An 8068-nucleotide genomic window follows, 5' to 3' on the forward strand; every position below is an offset into this window, starting at 1 on the left:
AAATGCGCAAATACCTTTCTACGTTTCACTGGATGGTTAAGTGACTTAACATTCCAGCTCACAAAATTAACTGAACAGCCATCCAGCCCTTTAGAAGTTCGGATAGCTGTCATCTGAAGGGGAAGTATTTACATATATGAAATCCATAAAAGCAACCTGAAAGTGAGTGAAAATTGATATGGACATCTGACAGAATAAGTCTGGTAGAAAAAACCCCCTGGATAGAACCCCTCCCCCCTCCCCCCCTATCACCTACAAGAACATGGTGAACAAAATACCCTGCAAAAACAAATCCACACATTAAGTGTTTGTGTTGGGAGCTCTACAGAGCCAACAGCTCACGCTCCCGCCGAACCCACCATACTAAAGTTACTCAAATAGCGCATTATGATGTGTCGTAAAATCTGCGGAATAAAATAGTAATAACAGTAAGAATAATAATGGTAATAACAATAAGAAAAACAGTTAAAGTAAGCCCATTGACACCGGCAAAGGCAATAAGATTAGACGCTTCTCTTAAACTGCAACTAAGCAGCACAAGCTCACAATTAAGGAAGAGCCATAATATTAATTAAAAGATATTAAAAAATAGTAATAGCAACAACAATAATAATAAAATAAAATAAAAAAAAAAGAAAGAAAAAAGGGGCAGGGAAGGAAACCTTAACGGTATATCAGTGATGTTTTCATCAGCAGCGAGACTATTAAGTAAATATTGTCATATCCGTATCTGTGGAAAGTCTCCCGCTCATGACTGAATAGTACCTTGTACGCCCTCTGGGAGGAGCCAAGAACAACGTGAACAGAAGGTCACTGCTCCACTGAGGCATGGTCTAGGCTGGAAAACGGTGTAGACGGATAGAAGTTAGGTGTTTTCATAGATTTCAAGCCTCTGTGGGGATAATGTTCTTCCTGATATACCTCATAGCTTCTTCTGCATCTGTGAACACCTTTTCTCTCCCGTCGTGTGAAACACGTAAACGGGCTGGGTATAGGATGCCATACCGGACGCCCTGACGATTACGCAGTAATTTCCGAGCCTCGGTAAACGCAGCCCTGGCCTTGGCAACACTCGCAGTATAATCCGGAAAGATGGCGACTGATTCTCCGTTAAACCTTAGCGGAATCCGAGCGCGTGCACGGCTCAACACCTCGATACAGTCATGGTGATAGTGAAGTTTAGCCATGATGACACGCGGTTTTCCATCCGATCTTCTTGGAGCCTGAATTCTATGCGAGTGGTCCACAAGCACATCCTTCTCAAGTTGTAATGTTTCTTTCAGCAGCCTCGAAACAAAACACAGTAGAGATTGATCCCTCTGTCTCAGCTACCCCCACTATCCTGATATTACACCTTCTCATCCTTCCCTCCATGTCCTCGCATTTTCCTCTTAGCTCAGCTACCTCCGTTTTCAAACAAGTAACCACAGATTTTAAGGTTGTCACCTCGTCTGACCACGTTGATAGGCCGCCTTCCACCTCCTGTATCACGGTCTTCATTTGCTCTATTTCAGAGTGAAACACCGCTGCATTATTTATAATTTCCTTTTTAACGGATTGTATCTCGTTTTTAAGGGCGCTGAAATCATCGGCAAGCGCATTCTTTAGTTCAGCCTTAATTACTGCTGAGATATCTTCTTTTAATGAGCGAAGAATCTCGGATTTGAAGGCCTCAGCATCCATTTTCTCCGGACTGGTCGGAGGGGGTGGTGTTGCTCGGGACCGAGTAACGGTGGAGCACGAAGACGAGGCGACGTTGGGCCTAGTGCTGGATGATGCGTCGCAATTATATTTGCGTAGTTTTTCCGCCATCGACCCGCATGTTAATTTTCCCCTTATTTCAAAATAAAAAACATATAACACTCTATATAGTGTTTCCGTAAAATAAAGCGCTTATTGTAAAAAAAAACAAGAGTTCGGCGAGAGCATGAGCCAAACACGTCCTACCTCATTGCCATGCAAGTGCGCCCCCCTCAACATTTTTATTAAACATGAAAACTTATATATATTTGTGTCATATTTACTAGGTGCTTGAATTTTTTATTACAGTGCAGCGCAGTGCAAGTCGCTTCCACCTTTGTTCACAAAGTCAGTTTGTTCATGGTCTGGTAATTATCTTTTAATGCTTTTTCTCTTTAAGGAGCCTCCTTCCCCTATATTACTACTTTGCCTATAATATGCCAGTAGATAAGACCATGAGAGAAGTTCATAAATAGTCCAAACAGCCATCCATCCATTTTCCAACCCGCTTATCCTACTGGGTCGCCAGGGGTCCGGAGCCTATCCCAGAAGCAATGGGCATGAGGCAGGGAACAACCCTAGTCCAAACATAAAATATGAAAATGTCCTTGTACCCCACCTATTTCTCTGGTCACAAGCCGCTACTGCACTGTAATATAGTCCATTGTGTGAAATGCTGCCCACCCAAAACTTGTAATTGCCCTCCCAACCTGAGCAGTCAAGATCCGGGCCTGACTGGGAGTGGAAAGACGTGTTTGTGTTTGTCTCATTTTCTGATAAAACACACACATACTATTACTGAAACTGCCTAGATATGTACTTTCCTCAAAGGGGTAACAACTCAATAGAATCTTGTTCAGTTAATACGAATCGAAAGCCAAATGAAGATCTTGAAGGTAAGCCTCGCTAAATGAGTCCCCCTACAGGCGCAATCGTGTCATTGCATTCGGCTGTGCAGCATTTAAGGTGGGCCGGAAAATCCCAATAAGGAGCTGCGAATGAGGAGCCAACTTTAGCGTCTTTGCTCGCAGGTCTGGAAATGTCTGCCAACCAGTATGGAGGGTGTTTTGTGATAATATTCTATTAATAAATATGTCATTAAAATGATTATTGAGTACCGGCAGGCTAAGCGGAACGTGGCTTTGGCGGTCGCTGAGGCAAAAACTCGGGTATGGGAGGAGTTTGGCGAGGCCATGGAGAATGACTTCCGGACGGCTTTGAGGTCCACCATCCGGCGTCTCAGGGCGGGAAACGGTGCAGCATCAACACTGTTTATGGTGGGGATGGTGCGCTGCTGACCTCAGCTCGGGACGTTGTGGGTCGGTGGAAGGAATACTTCGAAGACCTCCTCAATCCCACTGACACGCCTTCCAATGAGGAAGCAGAGTCTGGGGACTTGGGAGTGGACTTACCTATCTCTGGGGCAGAGGTTGCTGAGGTGGTTAAAAAGCTCCTTGGTGGCCGGGCCCCGGGAGTGGATGAGATCCGCCTGGAGTTCCTCAAGGCTCTGGATGTTGTGGGGCTGTCTTGGTTGACACGCATCTGCGGCATCGCGTGGACATCGGGGGCAGTGCCTCTGGATTGGCAGACCGGGGTGGTGGTCCCCATCTTTAAGAAGATCAGGTGGTCAGGTGAACCAGGGTTGGTCAGGTGAACCGGAAGGTTGGTCAGGTGAACCGGAAATGCTGTAAGTGACGTCAGACGCCGGAGACTTGGTGGAAAACTTGAATGAACAGCAAGGACAGCGAGGGGAATTTGGAATCACTGGAAGAATACATTGACTGGTATATCGACGCTATAGTCATGAAGAAGAACCTAAATACATCTTCCCTGGGCAAAAGCAAGACGCCGTCATCCAAAAGAAGTCGCCCGGCAGACTCTCCCGGAACAACTTCGCCGACTAGTAAAGACTTTGCCGACATCCTGGATTCAATCGACAAGCGATTGTCCAGCTTCGACGCGAGATTGTCTCTGGTCGAGATTTTACATCAGGAGTTCAAATCCCTGAGGGAGTCAGCCCCCCACTGTGGTCCTTCCGTGCCCCTTCCCCGTTTGACCAGCAGGTGGTGCTGGTCATTCCGTCCTTCACGTCAGTCCTTGTTCTCCCCTGTCTCCTGTCTGGTCTCGTGGCTCAATGTATTAAGCATGTGCTGTCTGTTTGCCCCTCGGTCCTGAGTTCCCTCTTGTCTTGTGTTCGAATCCCACCTCCTCTGTTTTTGTATTTAGCTCCCTGGTGTTTTCCTTTATGCTTATTTATTCCTGGTGTTTGCTTTGTAATTGGTTTTGGTTTTGTTTCTTGTTCCCCTGCTTATGTTATTGCCTATGTACCTTCCGTGTGTTGATATATGCTTCCTTGCTTAGTGTTTAGTTTCCCTGATTGTTAGTGTCTTTGAGTTAATTGGTTTCACCTGTGTCCTGTTTCCCTAGTCTTTGTTAATCAGCCTCACCTGCCCTGTGTTAGTCATTACCCCCGTAGTATATTAGTTCCTGCCTTTGTTCTGTTCCCCGCTGGTTCATCGTGTCGTGTCTCGTGTCTAAGCATGTCTAAGCTTGTGTCTCTGATGTCTACGTTTGTCTGTGGTATGCCCTTGTCTCTGGTTTTCCCCATGGTTGTATTTTACTTTAGTGTCTTGCTTTTCCAGTTAGTTAGTTTTTCCATGTGTGTTATTTAGTCTGGTTTATTCCTCCCTGTTTAGTTTTGACCCCTCGTGGTCTTTTGGTTTTCTTTAGTTATCTGTTTTGTTTAATAAACCCCTTTCTGTTCCTGGAGCAGCCAGTGGGTTGTCCACCCTTTTCGTGCACCATGCCTTGTTCCCACACCCGAGCCACCCGGACTCATGACAGAATGAACCAGCCACAAGGACGATCCCCAGGCTCCAAGACACCTGCCCCACCTGACGGTCAAGTCACTGCCCAGACCCGGGAGGAGGAGGTCAGCACCCTTCGGGACGTCTGGATGTGACTGTCCCAGACCCCGACGCTCCTCCAGTCGCCCTGGTTATGCCGTGCCCTGACCGAGGCCGGCAACCAGCTGCTCCAGCTCTCTCCAGCATCTCCGGAGGAGGAGGTGCGAAGGCTGGAGAGGGCCTTCTGGCACCTGGTGGACCTGGCCGGGTCGGCTAAGGAACCCGAACCAGGTTGCCCAGGGGAAGCCGCAGCCACCTCCGCCGCTCTGCCCGAGCCCTGCCCAGGGGAAGCCGCAGCCGCCTCCGCCGCTCTGCCCGAGCCCTGCCCAGGGGAAGCCGCGGCCGCCTCCGCCGCTCTGCCCGAGCCCTGCCCAGGGGAAGCCGCGGCCGCCTCCGCCGCTCTGCCCGAGCCCTGCCCAGGGGAAGCCGCGGCCGCCTCCGCCGCTCTGCCCGAGCCCTGCCCAGGGGAAGCCGCGGCCGCTTCCGCCGCTCTGCCCGAGCCCTGCCCAGGGGAGGCCACGGCCGCTTCCGTCGCTCTGCCCGCGCCCGGCCCACAGAGGGCCGCCGCCTCTGCTCTGTCTGCGCCCGACCCACAGGAGGTCGCCGCTTCTGCGATGCCCCGGCCGCCCGCGCCCGGCCTACAGGGGGCTGTCGTCTCTGCGATGCCCCGGCTGCCCGCGCCCGGTCCACAGGGGGCCGCTTTCGTCTCTGCTCTGCCTGCGCCCGGCCTACAGGGGGCCGCCGCTTCTGCGATGCCCCGGCCGCCCGCGCCCGGCCTACAGGGGGCTGCCGCCGCTGTGATGCCCCGGCCACCTGCGCCCGGTCCACAGGGGGCCGCTTTCGTCTCTGTTCTGCCTGCACACGGCCCACAGGGGGCCGCCGGCTCTGCTCTGTCCGCATCCGGTTCACAGGGGGCTGCTTTCGTCCCTGCTCTGCCTGCGCCCGGCCCACAGGAGGCCGCGCCTATGTACTCTGCCCCTGTTTCTCCGTCCAAGCCCGTCCTGGCCCCATGCCCCGAGTTCTTGACTCTGACCCCCATCCAATTGGACCCTTTTTGGCACTGGTGGGGGTCCGGCAAAGGACCAGCCCGGTTTTCTGTCTCCCGAAAGGGGAGACGGGGACATACCAAGCGGTCCAACCGCCTAGACGCAATCCCTTCCTTGTCACCCTCTGGTCCTAATTCCCGTCCTCATCCTGCAGTCCCTTCCTTGTCGCCCTCCGGTCCCAGTTCCCGTCCTCATCCTGCAGTCCCTTCCTCGCCGTCACCCTTCAGTTCCCGTCCTGCAGTCCCTTCCTCGTTGCCCTCCGGTCCCAGTTCCCGTCCTCATCCTGCAGTCCCTTCCTCGCCGTCACCCTCCAGTTCCCGTCCTCCAGTCCATTCCTCATCGCCCTCCAGTTTCTGTCCCCGTCCTGCAGTCCCTTCCTTGTCACCCTCTGGTCCTAGTTCCCGTCCTCATCCTGCAGTCCCTTCCTCGCCGTTACCCTCCAGTTCTCGTCCTGCAGTCCCTTCCTTGTCACCCTCCGGTCCCAGTTCCCATCCTGCAGTCCCTTTCTCGTCGCCCTCCAGTTCCTGTCCCCGTCCTGCAGTCCCTTCCTTGTCGCCCTCCAGTTTCTGTCCCCGTCCTGCAGTCCCTTCCACCTTGCCCTCCAATCGGCCACCAGGCCCACACCCTACCCAACCTTTCCCTTTTATGTTTCCTGGCCAGCAGTCTTCATTCCCTTCTCCTTCGCCCTTCTGTTCCCATTCCGGTCCCGTGCCCTTCTCATCATCGCCCTCCAGTCCCAGTTCCTGTCCCACTCCTGCAGTCCCTTCCTCGTTGTCACCCTCTGGTCCCCATCCTTCCTTATCATCCTCCAGTCCCCATTCCGGTCTTGTGCCCTCCTCGTCGTTCCCCAGTCTTGTAGTCCCCTCCTCGTTGTTGCCCTCCTTTCCCAGTTCCCGTCCTTGTCCTAGGGTCCCTTCCTCATCATCCTCCGGTCCTTTGCTCCCTTCCTTGTCACCCTCCGGTCCCAGTTCCCGTCCTCACTCTGCAGTTCCTTCCTTGTCGCCCTCCTACCAACCACCTACCCCACATCCTACCCAACAGTTCCCCTCTCCGTTTCCCGGTCAGCTGCCCCAACAAGTTCCATTTCTGCCCTTTCCTTCCGGTCCCTCTGCCCCGCTTCGGTCCCAGTCCCATGTCCCTGGTCCTTTCCCTTCTGGTTCCCCTACATTTTGTTTTCCGCCTTATGCCCCAGGTTGTGTTCCTCCGTCCCTGCGTCCATTCCCGAGTCAGTTGGGTTTTGGTCCCCATGTTCTGTCTCCTGCTGTGTTTTCCGGTCTGGTCTTTTTGTCCCAGCTCCTGGTGTCTGCTCTGTCTATTTTCGTGCCCTTCCTGTCTGAGTTTTTGGTTCTGTCTGTCCAGTTCCTCGGTTGTCGTTAGTCTGTTCCCTGTCTGGTTCTGCGTCTTGGTCTGTTCCGTCTGTCCTGTCGGTCCGGTTCCTTGGTTGTCGTTCGTCTGTTCCCTGTCCTGCTCTGCGTCTGAGTCCTGTCTGCCTATTCTCTGTGGCCCTGGCAGTGCCCCGGCGCGCGTCCGGTGTCCGCGCGTTGGGTGGGGGGTACTGTCAGGGTCAGCCCCCCACTGTGGTCCTTCCGTGCCCCTTCCCCGTTTGACCAGCAGGTGGTGCTGGTCATTCCGTCCTTCACGTCAGTCCTTGTTCTCTCCTGTCTGGTCTCGTGGCTCAATGTATTAAGCATGTGCTGTCTGTTTGCCCCTCGGTCCTGAGTTCCCTCTTGTCTTGTGTTCGAATCCCACCTCCTCTGTTTTTGTATTTAGTTCCCTGGTGTTTTCCTTTATGCTTAATTATTCCTGGTGTTTGCTTTGTAATTGGTTTTGGTTTTGTTTCTTGTTCCCCTGCTTATGTTATTGCCTATGTACCTTCCGTGTGTTGATATATGCTTCCTTGCTTAGTGTTTAGTTTCCCTGATTGTTAGTGTCTTTGAGTTAATTGGTTTCACCTGTGTCCTGTTTCCCTAGTCTTTGTTAATCAGCCTCACCTGCCCTGTGTTAGTCATTACCCCCGTAGTATATTAGTTCCTGCCTTTGTTCTGTTCCCCGCTGGTTCATCGCGTCGTGTCTCGTGTCTAAGCATGTCTAAGCTTGTGTCTCTGATGTCTACGTTTGTCTGTGGTATGCCCTTGTCTCTGGTTTTCCCCATGGTTGTATTTTACTTTAGTGTCTTGCTTTTCTAGTTAGTTTTTCCATGTGTGTTATTTAGTCTGGTTTACTCCTCCCTGTTTAGTTTTGACCCCTCGTGGTCTTTTGGTTTTCTTTAGTTATCTGTTTTGTTTAATAAACCCCTTTCTGTTCCTGGAGCCGCCAGTGGGTCGTCCACCCTTTTCGTGCACCATGCCTTGTTCCCGCACCCGAGCCACCCGGACT

This window comes from Paramormyrops kingsleyae, chromosome 19 (assembly GCF_048594095.1).
Source record: "Paramormyrops kingsleyae isolate MSU_618 chromosome 19, PKINGS_0.4, whole genome shotgun sequence".
Lineage (NCBI taxonomy): Eukaryota > Metazoa > Chordata > Actinopteri > Osteoglossiformes > Mormyridae > Paramormyrops > Paramormyrops kingsleyae.